The 19,384-nt window shown below is 44.4% G+C and overlaps 1 protein-coding gene and 1 long non-coding RNA gene across 7 annotated transcripts in view; both read left to right on the top strand.

The window, feature by feature from the left end:
• Positions 1–612: 612 nt before the first annotated feature.
• LOC145865645 (uncharacterized) lies at positions 613–10,255 on the top strand. The gene is made up of 2 exons (XR_014383052.1): positions 613–6,233; positions 6,350–10,255. It is a non-coding gene; the product is annotated as an uncharacterized LOC145865645 (long non-coding RNA).
• A 4,746-nt stretch (positions 10,256–15,001) lies between these two features.
• LOC106589909 (ribosome-binding protein 1) overlaps positions 15,002–19,384 on the top strand; it is a 36,537-nt gene continuing 32,154 nt past the window's right edge. For 3 of the 6 annotated variants that reach the window (XM_082970587.1, XM_082970583.1, XM_082970588.1), the window contains exon 1: positions 15,002–15,266. The gene's annotated coding sequence lies outside the window, so the exon portion shown is untranslated. Of the gene's footprint in view, positions 15,306–16,319; positions 16,917–19,384 lie in introns of those variants that run through there. The other 3 variants (XM_082970584.1, XM_082970586.1, XM_082970585.1) reach the window with 3 other exon arrangements.

Raw genomic sequence — 19,384 nt, 5'->3', positions numbered from 1 at the left:
GCCTTGAGATCATTGACAAGATCCTCCCGTGTAGTTCTGGGCTGGTTCCTCAACGTTCTCATGATCATTGCAACTCCACGAGGTGAGATCTTGCATGGAGCCCCAGGCCCAGGGAGATTGACAGTTCTTTTGTGTTTCTTCCATTTGCAAATAATCGCACCAACTGTTGTCACCTTCTCACCAAGCTGCTTGGCGATGGTCTTGTAGCCCATTCCAGCCTTGTGTAGGTCTATAATCTTGTCCCTGACATCCTTGGAGAGCTCTTTGATCTTGGCCATGGTGGAGAGTTTGGAATCTGATTGATTGATTGCTTCTGTGGACAGGTGTCTTTTATACAGGTAACAAGGTGAGATTAGGAGCACTCCCTTTAAGAGTGTGCTCCTAATCTCAGCTCGTTACCTGTATAAAAGACACCTAGGAGCCAGAAATCTTTCTGATTGAGAGGGGGTCAAATACTTATTTCCCTCATTAAAATGCAAATCAATTTATAACATTTTTGACATGCGTTTTTCTGGATTTTTTTGTTGTTATTCTGTGTCTCACTATTGAAATAAACCTACCACTAAAATTATAGACTGATCATTTCTTTGTCAGTGGGCAAATGTACAAAATCAGCAGGGGATCAAATACTTTTTTCCCTCACTGTAGAGTAGAACACTATAATAAAATAAATAGTTAGGTAGGTGCTTATTTGTCCTGTTTCATGTATGTATTATACATATGTGTGAATTGGAAATGTGTTTTTTGCATATCCCAACTCTCCCTGAGACACCCTCTGAGAATGGGTTACGGCCAGGGTCAGCCACTAATGTAGACTTCGGGACGCTTCATCAGTACAGGCCCAGGAGAGAAATAAAGTGTTTCAGGATCTCCTGAAAGTTGCTGGGTTGAACTTGAAGATGTCAAGACTCCAGTAGTGCATCGGATACAGTGGCTTGCGAAAGTATTCACCCCCCTTGGCATTTTTCCTATTTTGTTGCCTTACAACCTGGAATTAAAATCGATTTTTGTGGGTGGTTGTATCATTTGATTTACACAACATGCCTACCACTTTGAAGATGCAATTTTTTTGTGAAACAAACAAGAAATAACACAAAAAACAGATCTTGAGTGTGCATAACTATTCACTCCCCAAAGTCGATACTTTGTAGAGAGACTTTTGGTAGCAATTATAGCTGCAAGTCTCTTGGGGTATGTCTCTATAAGCTTGGCACATCTAGCCATTGGGATTTTTGCCTATTCTTCAAGGAAAAACGGCTCCAGCTCCTTTAAATTGGTTCTGCTGGTGTACAGCAATCTTTAAGTCATACCACAGATTCTCAATTGGATTGAGGTCTGGGCTTTGACTAGGCCGTTCCAAGACATTTAAATGTTTCCCCTTAAACCACTTAAGTGTTGCTTTAGCAGTATGCTTAGGGTCATTGTCCTGCTGGAAGGTGAACCTCCGTCCCAGTCTCAAATCTCTGGAAGACTGAAACAGATTTCCCTCAAGAATTTCCCTGTATTTAGCACCATCCATCATTCCTAAAATTCTGACCAGTTTACCAGTCCCTGCTGATGGAAAAACATCCCCACAGCTTGATGCTGCCACCACCATGCTTCACTGTGGGGATGGTATTTTCCGGGGTGATGAGAGGTGTTGGGTTTGCGCCAGACAGTGTTTTCCTTGATGGCCAAAAAGCTCAATTTTAGTCTCATCTGACCAGAGTACCTTCTTCCATTATGTTTGGGGAGTCTCCCACATGCCTTTTGGCAAACACCAAACATGTTTGCTTATTTTTCTCTTTAAGCAATTTTTCTTGCCACTCTTCCGTAAAGCCCGGCTCTGTGGAGTGTACGGCTTAGTGATCCTATGGACAGATACTCCAATCTCCACTGTGGAGCTTTGCAGCTCCTTAAGGGTTATCTTTGGTCTCATTGTTGCCTCTCTTGCCTGGTCCATGAGTTTTGGTGGGCGGCCCTCTCTTGGCAGGTTTGTTGTGGTGCCATATTCTTTCCATTTTTTATTATTGGATTTAATGGTGCTCTGTGGGATGTTCAAAGTTTGGGATATTTTTTTTATAACACAACCCTGAACTGTACTTCTCCAGAACTTTGTCCCTGACCTGTTTGGCGAGCTCCTTGGTCTTCATGGTGCCGCTTGCTTGGTGGTGCCCCTTGCTTAGTGGTGTTGCAGACTCTGGGGCCTTTCAGAACAGGTGTATATATACTGAGATCATGTGACACTTAGATTGCAAACAGGTGAACTTTATTTAACAAATTGTGATTCTGAAGGTAATTGGTTGCACCAGATCTTATTTAGGGGCTTCATAACAAAGGGGGTGAATACATATGCACGCACCACTTTTCAGTTTTGAATGTTTTAGAATTTTTCGAAACAAGTAATTTTTTTAATTTCACTTCACCAATTTGGACTATTTTGTGTGTGTCCATTACATGAAATCCATATAAAAATAAATGTCAATTACAGGTTGTAATGCAACAAAATAGGAAAAACACAATTTTTTTTTACTGAATGACGTATCAATGCATTTCCAGAAAATATTGAAAAAATAAAGGGCCTCAATAAAATATGTGCAGTGTCACATGTTTAGTGTAAATTGTCACATGACCAGAGATGTTTACTTCCTGGTTGCCACATGAGAAGGGGATGGCTTCATCAAAGCTCCCAAACAAAAGGTTAGAAAAGTATGTTAACATAAAGATAGGACAAAGATTTTTGGTACACATCATCTTTAAGGTGTCTAGTATTGATATATGCATTTGCAATTACTCAACTTTGTTCAGTGTGGTCATAGAATGAGTAAACATGTTGACCGCAACAATAGTGACCGACGGGATTAACACAGTGCATCTAGTTATACACATAGTTCTTGTTCTACCTAACTTTCTACTCTGTTCTTTCTTTTAGTTTCACTTTGAGTCAAGTTCTGGATATGTTGGATCTAGGTGACCGTCCAGACAAGGCATGCAACATTGCAGTTATCCCTCAAAATGAGAAAGATGCTGTCCTCAGTGATTTGTGATAGCGATGGGTCAGATATGGACTATGAGGGGGAGACAGGCCATTTGCCAGCCAGGCTGTTGAATGCATATGCTGAACCTATGCAAACAGATCATGACAGGAACAATGTTATCAGTGATGATGTCCTGCCACCGCTGCGATTCCAAAACACATCGTTTCTCAGTCCAAATGCTGCGGAATGTGTCAAACAAAGCTGGCCCAACCCATTGTATGTTTTCTTACTAATTGTATCCAACCACCCTAATAGAGATTACCATTGAAATGTCCAACCTCTGCTCCACCCAGACCAAGGACAAGCAACTGTATCTGAGTATGGATGAGCTCCTTATATTCTATGGGATCCTTAATCCCATCTGGGTACAGCTCTGTTCCAAGAAGACACATGTACTGGTCACTTGACAGCGATGTACACAATGAAAGCATTTCAGATGCAAATGTGGAGAAATCGCTTTGATAAAATAACGGCCTCAGTTCATGTGGTTGACAATACAAAGATCACTGACGACCCGTTTTTTTAAAGATTAGGTCCATTTTCTCCCAGCTCAATCGGTCATACAAAGTCATGCCATTTCAGGAATGGCTGTCAGTGGATGAGAGCATGATCTGATACTATGGCTGACATGGATGTAAGCAATTCATAAGAGGTAAACCATCCTGTTTGGTTACAAGCTATGGAGCCTTGCCTCACCCAGTGGTTACATGTATCACATGGAGCTATATGGTGGATCCCACACTCTCCTCCCTAAGACTGGGTTGTGTCAGGGACCCAGTGTTGTTCCCGGTCTTGCAGAGCAATCTCAGGTGCCTCAAGGTTGCAAGTTCCTTCATGACAACCTCTTCACTTAGCTTGCACTCCGTCGATGTAATGACAAAAAAAGAGTATATGGGAAGTCTGGAACGACAAGGCAAAATCGTCAGTTTTGATGTCCCATTCAACCAACAGAAAGATTCATTGAGTTACCCCTGGGAACCTCTTGAGGTTCTGACCCAAGGAGACAAGTTGCTGGTCCATTGGAAAGACAATAACATTGTCACAGTGGCAACAAACATGGAGGACAATTACATTGAGACCGCTGGCTAGAGATGGAACAAGTAGCAACGTGTCTGTGACAAAGTCCCACAACCAAAATGCATCAACCGAAACAATGAGCACATGGGTGGTGTTGACCTTCACGACCTTCCAGGTTTCAAGATACCATATCTCCATCAGGTCTAAGAAGTGGTGGTGGCCCATCTTTGTCTTGCAACAGTGCACTCGTAAACAGCCATTTATTGTACAGAGACGTTATGTGAGGGACCAATCGACCTGCTCACCTTCTCACGGTTAGTGGCACAGTCTCTTATGCAAAAGTTTGGCACGAAACCACTGAGCCACGGAAGGAGATTTCTACTGGCTGCTACTGTTGAAGATCAGGCAACATATGACAAAGCTTCTCACTGGCCAATCAACACAATGCACCGGTTCCAGAGATGTCATCATTGTGACAAACGCACTACCTACGCATGTGAGAAATGCAAAGCGCCACTGCACATTGAGTGCTTCAAGATATACAATGGACAGTAGAAAAGGAGATAAGAGGGGCTGAAAAAGCCAATAAAAGACAAATAGAAAAGTCGATAAAGGGTGAGGAGAAGCAGTACAACGGACTCTAGGAAGAAAAGAAAAGTAGACGAAAAAGACAATCAAAATGACTGAAATGTTTTTTGGAAAAGATTGATTCAAGACGTACTGTATGACAGTAGGTCTGACTGATCATAGTTCAAAATAGTGATTTACAAACTAATTGTGCACTTGGTTCTGGAGCCTTACCTCTATGATATATTTTATTTATTTATATATATTTATTTATATGTGTATATATATATACTACCATGTGTGTGTGTGTATATATACTATATACTACTACCATATATACTACCATACCATTAAAATAACATCAAATTGATCAGAAATACAGTGCAGACATTGTTACTTTTGTAAATGACTATTGTAGCTGGAAACGGCTGATTTTGAATGGAATATCTACGTAGGCGTACAGAGGTCCATTATCAGGCAACCATCACTCCTGTGTTCCAATGGCACGTTGTGTTAGCTAATCCAAGTTTATCATTCTAAAAGGCTAATTGATCATTAGAAAACCCTTTTGCAATTATGTTAGCACAGCTGAAAACTGTTGTCCTGATTAGTTTTTTTCTGAATGCTTAAACACTAACAGTGATTCTTGAAGCACTATCTCTGAAACCATTAAGACTTATAGCCAATGCATTTACCAAGTGTGCCAAACTGAATGCACCTTCTCTGCTTTACACTCAGTTTACAGTTTTGCAAAAAGTGTGACTTAAAATTACAAACACAACTCACTGCTTTACACTCAGTTTGCAATTTAATAACACACTTGTAGCAAAACTGTGAACGTTGGTCTCTACGTTGCTACACTATTTCACCAATTGCCTTTCCACATTGACACATGTGAAAACACTTTTAGATAATGAGTTCACTTACAAACAACAGCTTGAGCACTATAAATAGGCCACAGGTAAACATTTGGTTTGGACAACAATGGAGGGCAATATTGGACAGAGAGTAAGAGGAGTGAGAACTTAAAGAGGAGGAGGAGGACGAGGAGGTGAAAAAGTAAGAGGTGGAGGAGAAGGAGAGGACGAGGAAGAGGAGTCAGGAACACAATAACTGACGAAATCAGAGTGACTGTGGTTGACCATGCTGTCAACCATGGGATGAGAATGAGGGAGGCTGGGCAACGGGTTCAACCAAATCTGAGCCGCTGTACTGTTGCAGGTATAATCCGGATATTTCGAAATGAGAACCGGTAAGTAACTAAGTGCTGTAGTCTTACTGGTACAATAATATGTACTGTACTTTCATAATGAGAAGGATCTATCACTAAAACAATTTGAAATGTTTTTATAGAACTGCAAGAAATCCAGTATCTGGTGGAAGAGGTCAACTGTTCACCCCAGAGCAGGAGACCCACATTGTAAATATGGTCAATGCAAATAACTGCATCAGACTCAGAGAACTGCAGGACCGCATAATGGCAGATAACACCATATTCCAAAACGTCAACAGAGTGAGTCTCTCTGCACTGTCTCGTCTACTGAAACGCAATAGAATTACGATGAAGCAGCTGTACAGAGTCCCTTTCGAATGAAAGACCGTGTAAAACAACTGAGATATGAATATGTGCAGGTAAGTTATACTATCCTATCATTGGTACTGGACCTGGAAGTGTTTGGTGCTACATCATATTGACTGATCCCTGTCTTTTCCTACTGTGCTACGTTATTTTGTCTTGTCTCTTTCAGAGAGTCATGGAGCTAGAAGCAGATGCAGTGCATCATGAGCTAATATATGTGGACGAGGCAGGTTTCAACCTTGCAAAAACAAGGGGCCGCGGCAGAAATATCATCGGACACCGTGCCATCATCAACGTCCCGGGACAACGTGGTGGCAACATAACAATGTGTGCAGTTATTAGTCAAAACGGCGTCCTTCACCATCATGCAATCCTAGGCCCATACAGCCACTGCACACAGTATCACATTTCTGGACACCCTCCACAACAGACTAATCCCTAATGACCAGGGGCCAGAGCAGCCCAGGTACGTTATCATCTGGGACAATGTTAGTTTCCACCGGGCTGGTGTGGTCCGCAATTGGTTCACAGGTCACCCACTTCTTATCACACTCAATCTCCCCCCATAATCTCCGTTCTTGAATCCTATTGAAGAATTCTTCTCTGCATGGTGTTGGAAGGTGTATGATCGCCAGCCCCACCATCGCATACCCCTTCTACAGGCAATGGAAGAGGCTTGTGGAGACATGGATCAGGGGTCATGCCAGGCCTGGATACAGCACTCCAGGCGATACTTCCCACGCTGCCTAGCTCAAGACAACATCACATGTGATGTGGGTGAAGTCTTATGGCCAGACCCACAAAGAAGGCGAGATGTAGCCACATTTTTTTCTGTTCTTTTTTTTTCTAGCACAAATGTTTTTTTTTTTTTTTCTACTGCGCTTTTGTTGTTCGAGGAGTGTTAGAACATTTTGAGAAAAATACAAATAATTCCCCTTATTTGTCTTGATAGTGTGTTATGTTTGGGAATACACATCCATACTTTACACATTTGGATACCTGTTTGTATGTGTGTTTACAACATGTATGACTATACTTTATTGCAAACTGCTATGCCCTGCACACAGAAAAAGCCACAAGTGTTTTTCATTTATACTAACAGTGCCTAGTTGTGCTTCGTGTGCTTATTCAAATTATGGTTTGTGTGTTCTGTATTGACCCCCCCCCCCAAAAAAAAATAAGAATTTTGCAAGAATTGTTTGCTTTTGCAAGAGCTGTATAATGTTTTGCTGGTTTGCTGTAAGGTTTTGTGGTTAGTGTGTAGAGTTTTGCAAAAATAGCCTATAGTTTCAAAGATAGTGCCTCAGCAATCAGAAAAAAAACTGTAAAGAAGCAATAAAACTGGCCAACTTTAGACTAGTTGAGTATCTGGAGCATCAGCATTTGTAGGTTCGATTACAGGCTCAAAATGGCTAGAAACAAAGAACTTTCTTCTGAAACTCGTCAGTCTATTCTTGTTCTGAGAAATGAAGGCTATTCCATGCGAGAAATTGCCAAGAAACTGAAGATCTCGTACAACGCTGTGTACTACTCCCTTCACAGAACAGCACAAACTGGCCCTAACCAGAATAGAAAGAGCAGTGGGAGGCCCCGGTGCACAACTGAGCAAGAGGACAAGTACATTAGACTGTCTAGTTTGAGAAACAGACGCCTCACAAGTCCTCAACTGGCAGCTTCATTAAATAGTACCCGCAAAACACCAGTCTCAACGTCAGCAGTGAAGAGGCGACTCTGGGATGCTGGCCTTCTAGCCAGAGTTGGAAAGAAAAAGCCATATCTCAGACTGGCCAATAAAAATAAAATATTAAGATGGGCAAAAGAACACAGACACTGGACAGAGGAACTCTGCCTAGAAGGCCAACATCCCGGAGTCACCTCTTCACTGTTGACGTTAAGACTGGTGTTTTGCGGGTACTATTTAATGACAAATGATTTGGACATTTTCATGTCTGGAAAAAATTCAGGGTTTAAATGGGTTAACAGTTCTAACGGTCAGTTTCTTAACCGTTGCATGTTTGTTTATCAATAAATGGAAGAAGCAATTTCATAAATTCATCAAGTGCAGCATCTGGATGATCCTTATTAATCACATCAGACCAACAAATATTTGTATCGTCATTCACATAAGAGTCAAATCTTTTGTATAATCTCTTATACAGTATTTTAGGCTCAGCTTTTAGAACTTTGGCTTTCCTGGATATAGCCACCATACTGTGATCACTGCATCCAATCTGTACAGATACAGCTTTAGAACAAAGTTCTACAGTATTAGTAAAAATGTGATCAATACATGTGGATGATCTTTTTCCTGTAGTCTTTGTAAACACCCTGGTAGGTTGATTAATAACCTGAACCAGATTACAGGCAGTGGTTAGAGTGAGAAGCTTCTTCTTGAGCGGGCAGCTTGATGAAAACCAGTCAATATTCAGGTCCCCAAGAAAGTGTCACGCCTGCTCCCACTCTTCCCCCCTGGCGCTCGAGGGCACCAGGCTCCCTGCTACCGCTCTTCCCCCCCTGGCGCTCGAGGGCACCAGGCGCCCTGCTCCCACTCTTCCCCCCCTGGCGCTCGAGGGCACCAGGCTCCCTGCTCCCGCTCTTCCCCCCCTGGCGCTTGAGGGGACCAGGCGCCCTGCTCCCACTCTTCCCCCCCTGGCGCTCGAGGGCACCAGGCTCCCTGCTCCCGCTCTTCCCCCCCTGGCGCTCGAGGGGACCAGGCGCCCTGCTCCCACTCTTCCCCCCCTGGCGCTCGAGGGCACCAGGCTCCCTGCTCCCACTCTTCCCCCCCCTGGCGCTCGAGGGCACCAGGCTCCCTGCTCCCGCTCTTCCCCCCCTGGCGCTCGAGGGGACCAGGCGCCCTGCTCCCACTCTTCCCCCCTGGCGCTCGAGGGGACCAGGCTCCCTGCTCCCACTCTTCCCCCCTGGCGCTCGAGGGGACCAGGCGCCCTGCTCCCACTCTTCCCCCCTGGCGCTCGAGGGCGCCCTGCTCCCACTCTTCCCCCCTGGCGCTCGAGGGCGCCCTGCTCCCACTCTTCCCCCCTGGCGCTCGAGGGCACCAGGCTCCCTGCTCCCACTCTTCCCCCCCGGCGCTCGAGGGTGCCCTGCTCCCGCTCTTCCCCCCTGGCGCTTGAGGGCACCAGGCTCCCCAGCATTGCGCACTCCTGCCACCATCATTATGCTCCCTGAACTTGCTTCCCAACTCCCAGCGTACATGTTACAGAATAACGCCTCACCAAAGGGGAGCATCATGGAGTTGTTTTTTGTTTTGTAGGTGACAACTGGGTTTTGCTACCAGGGATGCCTCAGCCGGCTCGTTGGGCTTCCATGCCTCAGCCGGCTCGTTGGGCTTCCATGCCACAGCCGGCTCGTTGGGCTTCCATGCCTCAGCCGGCTCGTCGGGCTTACAAGACTCGGTTGGCCCGTCAAGCATCTGTGGCCAAGGCTACCGAGGATGCCTCAGCTAGCTCGTCAGGCTCCCATGCCTCAGCTAGCTTGACAGGTTCACAAGACTCGGTTGAATAGTCAGGCTCCAGTGCCTGAACCGGCTCGTCAGGCTCCCGCACCTCAGCCGGCTCGTCAGGCTCCCGCACCTCAGCAGAAGCGATCGGCCTGGTCCCCGGGATCGTCCCTCTGATCGGTGTCCTGCGGCTGGGGCCGCACTTCAGGGAGGGTCAGGGTCTGGGACCGGTCACGCCAGCATGTCCCAGACCCTGACCTAATCTCACTGGTCGCGCCAGCATGTCCCGGACCCCTGACCTAATCTCACTGGTCGCGCCAGCATGTCCCGGACCCCTGACCTAATCTCACCGGTCGCGCTAGCATGTCCCAGACCCTGACCTGATTTCACCGGTCGCGCTAGCATGTCCCAGACACCTGACTTGATTTCACCGGTCGTGCTAGCATGTCCCAGACACCTGACTTGATTTCACCGGTCGTGCTAGCATGTCCCGGACCCCTGTTGACAAAGCAGCACGTGCTTTTGCCTCTGTGTTGCTTGCTCTTTTGGGTTTTAAGCTGGGTATCTGTAAAACACTTTGTGACAACACCTTTATTAAATACATTTGATTGATTGATGGTCCCTTCTTGTGTAGCCTTAGTCTGCTTGACTGATCTGCAGTGGCATCAATGCTCCAAGTCTTTTTTTTTCTTTTTTTTTTGCCAGGCAGCTCTAATTTCTCTACCTCAGCATGACAGATGAAAGACAAGTTGTCAAGGTTTTCAGTTCTTATTCAGATGGTTGCCTGGAAACCAGTGGTGGAAAAAGTACACAATTGTCATTCTTGAGTAAAAGTAAAGATACCTTATTAGAAAACCACTCAAGTGAAAGTCACACAGTAAAATACAACTTTAGTGAAAGTCTAGAAGTATTAGGTTTTAAATATATTTAAGTATCAAAAGTAAATGTAATTGCTAAAATATACTTAAGTATTGAAAGTAAAACTAATAGTATAAATAATTTCACATTCCTTATATTAGGCAAATCAGATGGCATGATTTAAAATTGTTTAAATGATATTGATAGCCAGGGGCACACTAACACTCAGATGTAATTTACAAACGAAGCATTTATGTTTAGTGAGTCCTCCAGATCAGAGGCAGTAGGGACGACCAGGGATGTTCCCTTGATAAGAGTACAGGGACAAAGTTGAGTCGCAATTCAAAGGCTCAGACACGAGACGTATGTGGCAGGGTCTACAGGAAATCACAGACTACAAAAAGAAAACCAGCCACGCCACGGACACCGACGTCACGCTTCAAGACAAACTAAACAGCTTCTTTGACCGCTTTGAGGATAATACAGTGCCACCGTCGCGGTTCACTAACAAGCACTGCGCCCCACCCTCTCTGTGGCCGACGTGAGTAAAACATTTAAACGAGTTAACACTCGCAAGGCTCCTGGCCCAGACGGCATCCCTGGCCGCGTCCTCGGAGCACGCGCAGACCAGCAGGCTGGTGTGTTTACAGACATTCAATCGCTCCCTATCCCAGTCTGCTGTCTCCGCATGTGTCAAGATGGCCACCATTGTTCCTGTGCACAAGAAGGCAAAGATAACTGAACTAAATGACTACCGCCCCGTAGCACTCACTTATGTCATCATGAAGTGCTATGAGAGACTGTCTAAGGATCATATCACCTCCACCTTATCGGCCACCCTAGACCCACCTCAGTTTGCATTCCGCCCCAACAGGTCCACAGAGGATGCAATTGCCATCACACTGCACACATCATTATCCCATCTGGACAAGAGGAATACCTATGTAAGAATGCTTTTTATTGACTAAAGCTCAGCATTCAACACCATAGTACCCTCCAAGCTCATCATCAAGCTGGAGACCCTGGGTCTCAACCCCGCCCTGTGCAATTGGGTCCTGGAATTTCTGACGCACCGCCCCCAGGTGGTGAAGGAACAACATCTCCACTTTGCTGACCCTCAACACTGGGGCCCCACATGGGTGCGTGCTCAGCCCCCTCCTGTACTCCCTGTTCACCCACGACTATGTGGCCGTGCACGCCTCCAACTCAATCATCAAGTTTGCAGACAACACAACAGTAGTGGGCTTGACTACCAACAACGACGAGACAGCCTACAGGGAGGAGGTGAGGGCAATAGGAGTGTGGTGTCAGGAAAACAACCTCTCACTCAATGTCAACAAAACAAAGAAGACGATTGTGGACTTCAGGAAACAGCAGAGGGAGCACCCCCCTATCCAGATCGAAGGGACAGCAGTGGAGAAGGTGGAAAGCTTTAAGTTCCTGGGCGTACACATCACAGACAAACTGAAATGGTCCCCCCACACAGACAGTGTGGTGAAGAAGGTGCAACAGTGTCTCTTCAACCTCAGGAGGCTGAAGAAATTTGACTTGTCACCCAAAACCCTGAGAAACTTTTACAGATGCACAATAGAGAGCATCCTGTCGGGCTGTATCACCGCCTGGTACGGCAACTGCACCGCCCTCAACCGCTAGGCTCTCCAGAGGATGGTGCGGTCTGCACAACGCATCACCGGGGGCAAACTACCTGCCCTCCATGACACCTACAGCACTCGATGTCACAGGAAGGCCGAAAAGATCATCAAGGACAACAACCACCCGAGCCACTGCCTGTTCACACTGCTACCATCCAGAAGGCGAGGTCAGTACAGGTGCATCAAAGCTGGGACCAAGAGACTGAAAAGCAGCTTCTATCTCAAGGCCATCAGACTGTTAAACAGCAATCACTAACTCAGAGAGGCTGCTGCCTACACTGAGACTCAATAACTGGCCACTTTAATAAATGGATCACTAGTCACTTTAAACAATGCCACTTTAATAATATTTACATATCTTACATTACTCATATCATGTTGTTGAAGTCGGAGGTTTACATACACCTTAGCCAAATACATTTAAACTTAGTTTTTCACAATTCCTGACATTTAATCCTAGTGAAAATTCCCTGTCTTAGGTCAGTTAGGATCACCACTTTATTTTAAGAATGTGAAATGTCAGAATAATAGTAGAGAGAATTATTTATTTCAGCTTTAATTTCTTTCATCACATTCCCAGTGGGTCAGAAGTTTACATACACTCAATTAGTATTTGGTAGCATTGCCTTTAAATTGTTTAACTTGGGTCAAATGTTTCGGGTAGCCTTCCACAAGCTTCCCACAATAAGTTGGGTGAATTTTGGCCCATTCCTCCTGACAGAGCTGGTGTAACTGAGTCAGGTTTGTAGGCCTCCTTACACACACACACACACTTTTTCAGTTCTGCCCACAAATTTTCTATGGGATTGAGGTGAGGGCTTTGTGATAGCCACTCCAATACCTTGCCTTTGTTGTCCTTAAGCCATTTTGCCACAACTTTGGAAGTATGCTTGGGGTCATTGTCCATTTGGAAGACCCATTTACGACCAAGCTTTAACTTCCTGACTGATGTCTTGAGATGTTGCTTCAATATATCCACATAATTTTCCTTCTCATGATGCCATCTATTATGTGAAGTGCACCAGTCCCTCCTGCAGCAAAGCACCCCCACAACATGATGCTGCCACCCCTGTGCTTCACGGTTGGGATGGTGTTCTTTGGCTTGCAAGCCTCCCTCTTTTTCCTCCAAACATAACGATGGTCATTATGGCCAAACGGTGCTACTTTTGTTTCATCAGACCAGAGGACATTTCTTCAAAAAGTACGATCTTTGTCCCCATGTGCAGTTGCAAACCGTAGTCTGGCTTTTTTATGGCGGTTTTGGAGCAGTGGCTTCTTCCTTGCTGAGCGGCCTTTCAGGTTATGTCGATTTAAGACTTGTTTTACTGTGGATATAGATACTTTTGTACCTGTTTCCTCCAGCATCTTTACAAGGTCCTTTGCTGTTGTTCTGGGATTGATTTGCACTTTTCGCACCAAAGTACGTTCATCTCTAAGAGACAGAACGTGTCTCCTTCCTGAGCGGTGTGATGGCTGCGTGGTCCCATGGTGTTTATACTTGCGTACTATTGTTTGTACAGATGAACGTGGTACATTCAGGCATTTGGAAATTGCTCCCAAGGATGAACCAGACTTGTAGAGGTCTACATTTTTTTTCTGAGGTCTTGGCTGATTTATTTTGATTTTCCCATAATGTCAAGCAAAGAGGCACTGAGTTTTAAGGTAGGCCTTGAAATACATCCACAGGTACACCTCCAATTGACTCAAATGATGTCAATTAGCCTATCAGAAGCTTCTAAAGCATTGACATAATTTTCTGGAATTTTCCAAGCTGTTTAAAGGCACAGTCAACTTAGTGTATGTAAACTTCTGACCCACTGGAATTGTGATACAGTGAATTATAAGTGAAATAATGTGTCTGTAAACAATTGTTGGAAAAATGACTTGTCATGCACAAAGTAGATGTCCTAACCGACTTGCCAAAACTAAAGTTTGTTAACAAGAAATTTGTGGAGTGGTTGAAAAACGAGTTTTATTTACTCCAACCTCAGTGTATGTAAAACTTCTGACTTCAACTGTATGTATTTTATACCATCTATTGCACCTTGCTTATCCTGCTCGGCCATCGCTCATCCATATATTTTTTGTACATATTCTCATTCACCCCTTTAGATTTGTGTGTATTAGGTAGTTGTTGGAGAATTGTTAGATTACTTGTTAGATATTACTGCACTGTAGGAACTAGAAGCACAAGCATTTCGCTACATTCGCATTAACATCTGCTAGCCATGTGTATGTGACCAATAACATTTGATTTGAATAAAAGTAAAAGTTGTCTAAAATATAAATAGTAAAGTACAGATACCCCCAAAAAACTACTTAAGTAGTACTTTCAGGTATTTTTACTTAAATAATTTACACCACTGCTGGAATCGGGGATGGGGATTATCATTGGCAACACACCCGGGTCCCTCTTGGGAAAATAACGTTTTTCTATTCTATTCACCACTTCAAAATGACTTCATCTGATCAGACATAGGCTACTCAAAGAGACTTAGGACTGTTTTATATTCCTATTCTTCATAGTATTCAATATCTGACTTAGATTTATCCATCCTATTCTTTTGTCGCAGAGCATTTCTCCACCTCCGGAGATCTTGAAACAGACGTGCATAACTACCTTCACATTTTTCGATTTCAGTTGCGTCCACAAAGGGGCGTGAATATAATTAGTGGTGACGGTTCCTACATTCTCGCCACTGGGTCCACCCGCCACATATGTTGTAGTTTTAAGAACGAGTTTTGACTGCATAAACCATGCCAATTTAACTGGTTTTTAAACTACAAATCCCAGAAGCACATTCCACAATAAAATACCGGTGACATTTTTGGTTACATGATTGAGTACATTCTAGCCAATTAGGATTCTTGTGGAATACCTATGTGGGACATGAGCCCAGCGCATAAAACTGGCCCGTTGTCCGGCGTCTCGCCAGCTCAAAGTGCCACGACTCAATTGAAATAAATACGATTCCCAGACGGATTGACTGAGAAAGAGAATTTGCGGAAATAGCAGCATATTTATCGCCAGATTGAAGGAAATTCCACAACAAAAATCCGAATTTTCTTCAACCGCCTCCAAAAGTTGTGTAGTTACATCAGAAGATATATAAAAAAAGAAGGTAGGAAATCTGAAGACCTCTGGAAGTCAGAGTCTGTAGGTAATTTAGCTGAATAATGATGACTGTAACGTTCGTTTTTTTTATTATAAACCTAGTTAGTTAGCTGGCTTGTGATTTTGTTGTTAGACCGCAGGAGACAGTTGAGCAATTTTGTAACAATATTGTAGTAGCTAAACTAACTTAACTAGCTATGAGACTAACTAGCAAGCAAGCTAGCTTGTTGTAACAACCTAGTTAACGTTAATTCTCAACTCCTGAGATGTGATATAACGTTAGTTAGCTAGTTAACTTTAACTTAGTTTTTTTTTATAGGTAACATTATTTGCCATTTCCACGTAATGATGACATTTCTTCTTTTCCATTTCACATGGTATGTCAAAAGATTGAGAAATTAGGTCACAGCGTTTTATGACAACAATTTTCAATACTTGCTGAATGCATAATATTGTGAGAAATACTTCTCACAATATTATGCCGCGTCATGTTTTTGGATCTGGGAGTCAGAGGGTGTGTGTGGGGGGAGAGAGGGGTAGCTTGCCCCCCCTCATTCAGTGCTCAGTCCAGGGAGGGAGAGAGGGGTAGCTTGCCCCCCCCCCCCCTCAGTCAGTACTCCGTCCAGAGAGTGGGTAGCTTGCCCCCCCTCAGTCAGTGCTCCGTCCAGGGAGGGAGAGAGGGGTAGCTTCCACCCCCCCCCCCCCCCCCCCCCTCAGTCAGTACTCCGTCCAGAGAGTGGGTAGCTTGCCCCCCCTCAGTCAGTGCGCCGTCCAGGGAGGGAGAGAGGGGAGGGAGAGAGGAGGGGGGGTAGCTTGCCCCCCCTCAGTCAGTACTCTGTCCAGGGAGGGAGGGAGGGAGAGAGGAGGAGGAGGAGGGGGGGGGGGGGGGTAGCTTGCCCCCCCCCTCAGTCAGTACTCCGTCCAGGGAGTGGGGGAGAGAACCCCTCAGGAATGTCCAGACAGACTTGGGCGGAGCGCTGGGGTATTAACATTATACCAAACACTTGTTAGTGAATATGGGTATTTGCATAGGCGACATTCAATGGACTGTAGGGAATGGAAAGCGCTTCCGATGGAGTATCCTAATGGCAGAGAGAGTAGGAAGGAATGTGGAGTTGTATTGTTTTCTGTAATGACTGATGCTTCGTTCACACCGACAGTCATTGCATTTTGGTACACCAGAAGTACATTCATTTCCAATGAAACGCTGCTTTTACTTTGCAGAAGCAGTTGCATTGCGTTCGGTGTGGTGCAAACTTTGGATTTATCACATTTTTGCCGTCAAACCGAATTCGTTGACTGCTTGACAGAAATGGCAGCAGAAGGTGAATGTTGAACTTTCTGCTTACGTATCCAGATGATGCTGCGTACTATTTTGCGCCAAATCACTATCGGTGTGATCAAGGCGTGAGGTTTGCATTTTTCTCTGCATGCAGTGCTTGACGTGGACTGAAATAGGTTCGGGTACTCATTTTGGGTGCTGGTACTGTTTATATTTAGGTGCAGGAGCTCCACAATACTTTTGAACATACAGTATATTTTATAAAATAACAGAAGCTCAAGCAGTAGAATATTTTTATGGCGCTGGTACTCCTGCTCTGGTGAGCTCCTGCTCAAGTCAAACACTACTGTCTGCATGAAATACTTTTCTTCAGAGGTAGGTGTCACCAAAAGCTTTGTTGCCTTTCCTTTTCTACATGCCTGTTTTTTTAAGGATGACGTGCAAGTTAGAGGCCCACACTCTGTTTGCTTTTGTCTGTAACCTTGCTTCCTATCCAAATGGAGAGGCTCTTAACTTCACTCACTCTTCCCTTTGTGTAGTTTGTAAACTGGTTAATTCCACCAAGCCATAACTTAGCCTTACTGCTCAATGTTTTTATAGGCTTATGTTATTAAGCTTGGTTGGCAAAGAACGTTCAAGCATACTTCATCCATATAAATTTGCCAAGCTGGGTTTAGTTTATTAATAATTTGCTGTCTATAATAACTTGTCATTGACGTGTAGCCATCTGTATGTATGTATGTATGTATGTATGTATGTATGTATGTATGTATGTATGTAATCCCAGATACTGGGACAATACATTTAGACTCTGCTGTTCAACCAGACGGGTTCTCCATATTCCAAATGGATCGAACGTCGGTTTCTGATAAGAGTTGCCAATGTTTCCTCATTAAACAACTCCTTGTGTGCCGAAGATGAAAACATTGCGAGCTCCTGTTCACCCGACTATATGCAGAGGGCATTCACGTGTGTTATCACAGCTGTGTACATACCGCCACAAGCAAACACCAATTTAGCCAGCAAAGAGTCCTCGCATCCGGAATAAGTCTTTATTGTCGCGGGTGACTTTAACCAAGCCTGTCTAAAACAAATTTTCCCAAAATATCACCAATGCGTATCCTGCCCCATAAGAGAATCAAGCGTTTTTGACCATGTATACACAAACATCTGTCACGCACACAAAGCCATTCCCCCACTTTGGCCAATCAGATCACGTCTCTCTGGTCATACTCCCCGCCTACAAGTAGCAACGGAGATATCGGTACAAATGGACCCCGTACTGCAGCATTCAATGTCAGCAGAATGAACCCCGATGACTTGGTGGCGTGCGACGCATTCAAGGCAAGCAGGTTCGAGCTCTGCAAATCCATTAGGGATGCAAAAAGACCAGACTCAACTTGAATTGATGTTGAGTCTGGTCAGACAACTCAGACTTGTGGCAAGGACTACAAACTACAAAGGCAAATCTAGCTGTGCAGTGCCCACCACATCAAGGCCAGTATCCTAGGCACACTGGACCCAATTCAATTTGCCTACCTCTTTAACAGATCCACGGAATATGCCATTTCAATCGCTATTCACACGAGGAACACCTATATGAGAATGCTGTTCATTGACTACAGTTCAGAATTCAACACTATTGTTCCCTCCAAGCTAGACACCAAGCTCAGAGCCCTAGGTCTGGACAACACCCTCTGACACTGGATCCTGGACTTCCTGACGGGCAGACCACAGACTGAGGCTTGACAATTAGCGCCCCCCCCCCCCCCCCCCCCCCCCTCCACTCCAGGGGTGTGTCCTCAGTCCTCCGCTGTACTCCTTGTTAACACAACTACGTGGCTTTGCACGACGCCAACTCCATCTGCATGTTTTCTTGACGACACCACAGTTGTAGGCCTGATAACCAACAACTCTGAGTCCACCAATAGGGAAGGGGTAAGTGAACTGTTATTGGTGTCATGACGACAACCTCTCACTCAACATAACATCAGCAAAACAAAAGAGTTGACTTAAGGAAGCAGAGGGAACATGCCACAATCCAGTTTTCAGTTCGTCGGCGTCCACATCACTGAGAACTTGTCATGGACCAACACCACCACCACTGTTGTCAAGAGGGTGCAACAGGGTCTCTACTTCCTAAGGCAGCTGAAGAAATTCGGCTATCCACCCTGGGTCTCCTCCAAATGCTACCGTTGCACTATTGAGAGCACCGTGCCCGCTTGCAGTACGGCCGCTACGGGATTTGCTCCGTCCACGACCACAAGGCCCTCAAGCAGGTGAAGAAAACAGCCCAGTTCATCAATGGGATCATTCTCTCACCCATTCAGGACATTTACTCGAAAAGGTGCCTAAGGCACGTAGCATCAATGATCCCTCACACCCTAGCCACTAGAGGTCGACCGATTTTATGATTTTTCAACGCCGATACCGATTATTGGAGGACCAAAAAAAGCCGATACCGATTAATCGGTCGAATTTATTTATTTATTTATTTTATTTATTTATTTATTTGTAATAATGACAATTACAACAATACTGAATTAATACTTATTTTAACTTTTAATATAATACATCAATAAAATCAATTTAGCCTCAAATAAATAATGAAACATGTTCAATTTGGTTTAAATAATGCAAAAACAAAGTGCTGGAGAAGGAAGTAAAAGTGCAATTTGTGCCATGTAAAAAAGCTAACGTTTAAGTTCCTTGCTCAGAACATGAGAACATATGAAAGCTGGTGGTTCCTTTTAACATGAGTCTTCAATATTCCCAGGTAAGAAGTTTTAGGTTGTAGTTATTATAGGAATTATACGACTATTTCTCTCTATACGATTTGTATT

Source organism: Salmo salar, chromosome 28 (assembly GCF_965601325.2).
Source record: "Salmo salar chromosome 28, fSalSal1, whole genome shotgun sequence".
Lineage (NCBI taxonomy): Eukaryota > Metazoa > Chordata > Actinopteri > Salmoniformes > Salmonidae > Salmo > Salmo salar.
Note: the sequence above shows the minus strand (reverse complement) of the source record. Positions and strands in the feature narration are given on the sequence as shown.